Below are 3,121 nucleotides of genomic sequence, written 5' to 3' on the forward strand. Positions count from 1 at the left end.
TACTTTAGAAGATTGCTCTACTGACGGGGGATACTAACTGTCGATTGGATCAGGGTGTTGGTAATAGCTAGGTACTTGGGAGCACTATAGACAGCCTCGAAACATTCACCAATTTGCATTTAGACAATTACTCGAAATGGAGGACGTAATGCTTGGGATGAAAGTTGGGGGGAAGGGGAGGGAAGGTGCTCTTGAAAAGAAAGAAGGAGAGGGAGATAGATAGCATAGAGGAGAATGGAAAGAACAATAAAACTTGGAAGGAGAAAGAAAGAGGGAAAAAGGGAGAAAAAAAATAAAATAAGAAATAAAATTAGGTCTTAGAGATTCATTTTCTTCTCTTCCTGTAGGCAAAGCTGTGCCCTCCAGGCTGAGATTTGCCCTCAATGTGTCAACAGCAATCCCTGTAAGGCGGCTCCTGGGAGTCTCTCAATCCTGTTGGTCCAGAGCCATTTCACTTCTGTGGCCCCTCCTCCCCTTCCTCCTGCCAGCCAGCCAGGTCCTGCTCACCGGAGGCGGTTCTCCAAGGATCTGGTTACACTTTCAGCCCCACTGCGTGCCCTATTTCCCGAATGACTGAGTACTCTCTCTGTCATTCATCCAAGCCCCAGTGCTGTGGAGCTGTGGTCTGGGAGTCAATAGTTTAATTTTTCCGGACCCCTTTGGTGGGCACACCCTCGGCAGCTGGCGGCTAAGACCTTTGGTGTCACTGCTGGTGGTAATGGGAATTAGGGGTCGAGGATCCCCTCTGCTTCCCTCAGCCCCTACAATCACGACCACTCCGATGGCGGTAGGAGGAGTTGGGGGTCTGGGGGGTCCTCTGTTTCCCTCCGCCCCTACCGTCAGGCCCTCTCAGATGGCGGTTGGGGGAGTTGGGGGTGGGGAGTCTTCTCTGCTTCCCTCCGCCCCTACAGTCATGCCCGTGTCACTGGCATTAGGGAGATTTGGGGGTCTGGAGGCCCTTGGCCCTTACGGTCATGCCCACGGAGAGATTTTTGAAGTTTCCTGGTTGTTTGTATCTGATGTGGGTGGGAGTCACACACCTACTAAAGTAGATTCTGCTGGGAAGGAATCTACTCTCTGCTATGGTGGGCCCCTGGCTCCTTGCTGGAGTGTCCGAAGGGATGGGTGGAACTGGCTTGTCTCTGGTCTGACTCAATCTCTGGCTTTAGTTCCCAGTTCACTATTTCATAAATGCTTGTTTAGATTCCCTTCACGTCGCCTCCTGAGCCGGGCGGGCCGGGGGCCATTCACCGTGTGGGTGGGGCCATTAGCAGAGCCGGGAGGGCGGGGGCTGTCTGAGGGCCAGGAGGGGACCCTTCTCGCCATGCCGGTCCACCGGGGGCTGCTTGCAGAGCCAGGCAGGCGGTGGTCGTGTGGCCAAGATTCACTCGTCTGGGACAAACTGTCACCTCTAATAAACTTACTAATTCCCGGCAGGTCTCCTTTCAGCGGAATTTTGCTAGAAGATCCTCAGTAGGTAGAATCTAGGTGTATTAATGGGTCTTTCTGATCCCATTATTGTGGAGATACTGAAAGTGCTGCTTCCTCGCTGGCCACCATGTTGGATCCCCTATTTTTTTATTAATTTACTTTTATGTGGTGCTGAGGATCGAACCCAGGGTCTCATACATGCTAGGCGAGCACTCTACCGCTGAGCCACAACTCCAGCCCCAAGCCACAATTTCAATGTCTAGTATACACATGATATCCACTGAGGACATAGTGCTCCACTTTCATGATGTTTGGTTATCAGTGTAAAGTAAGAAGAGATAAAAAGAAGAAATAAAAGAGATAAAAAGAAGAAAGATGACACCTCCATTTCACCAAATGTTATTATATTGCAGAATTAATTCTGTAGTGCTGAAGTATCCCTCCACTGCATTAGATATACTGATTCTTTCTTCAGTTTTTATTATACGTTTATTTCATTCCATTTAAAGTTTTTTGTGTGTGTGTCTATTGTGTGTATCTCTAAGGTTCCTCAAAGCCTGTTTTGATATAAGGAAGGTTAATTAATTAATTAATGTTGCCTCTACGTAGAAGCAATAGCATGGATAGTTTGTTTTCAATCATAAAGACAGCCATCTACATCTTCAAATTATTATGCTAATGTACACAGAACTTCAGACTCTTTTTCTCTTGTGAAAAACCTTGGCCCTTGGACTGCCATACTGCTAGATCTGTATTTGCATTGATTTCTCCTCCTTTGCCTTTCAGGCCTCTAGCTTCTCTCACAGCTCTTGGTAGGAGAAGAGCTCTTCATGGGGTCTCAAAGCTCCCTTTTCAAGCACAACTCTGATCATGTGTGCCTCCTGATTTCAGAAATCAATCTCAAAAGCTCTTTATTGCTTTTGGGGAGAAGGCCAACTTCTATTTATCTTGTATCCTTAGGACCGTGCACAGACCTGGAATGTGGTTGTCAGCCCATGAACATTCTCTGAATGAACTGGGTTACATTAAATAGTGAATGTATACACAGGCCTTAATAGAGCACCTGACTCAAGGCACACAATAAATGTTTACTTCTCAATCACTTTCCCTTCATACCTGGCCTCAATCTGTCTTTCTCACCTCATGTCCCTCTACTGTGGCTTTAGGCACTACTGATTCGTAATTTTGTGCATACAGCATTCATTTCTGTGCCTGTGAAAGCTTCAACATGATGTTATTTCTTATCACAGTACAATCCCTTCCTTAAGTGCATCATCCTTGCCCAAATTTTGCAAACAGAAATCACATTCCTGGTGATGCTAGTCCAAGGCTCCTAAATAACAAGTCAAGACTTTTATATTTAGATACTCTGGCTTGGGTATTTGAGCACCCTTGAAAAGAAACACTTTCAACCACTCTATTAGATTAACTGCAATTACATTCCTTGAAAATGAATTAAAACATACTTTCATTTATTGAGACAAGCATCACTTCTTATATTCAAAATAATTTTTAAAAGATTGGTCAGTGATTAAACTTTTAAACTCAGATGGATAGTTTTTATACATATATACCCAGTGTTTAACATTTTATTACATTGCCCCCTATAGGAAGTCTAAAGTACATTTTAGAATTTTTTTCTGATCAAAAGAATGGTTGATTTATTTTACATATCTCATGAAAACTCAAT

Source organism: Callospermophilus lateralis, chromosome 7, assembly GCF_048772815.1.
Source record: "Callospermophilus lateralis isolate mCalLat2 chromosome 7, mCalLat2.hap1, whole genome shotgun sequence".
NCBI lineage: Eukaryota > Metazoa > Chordata > Mammalia > Rodentia > Sciuridae > Callospermophilus > Callospermophilus lateralis.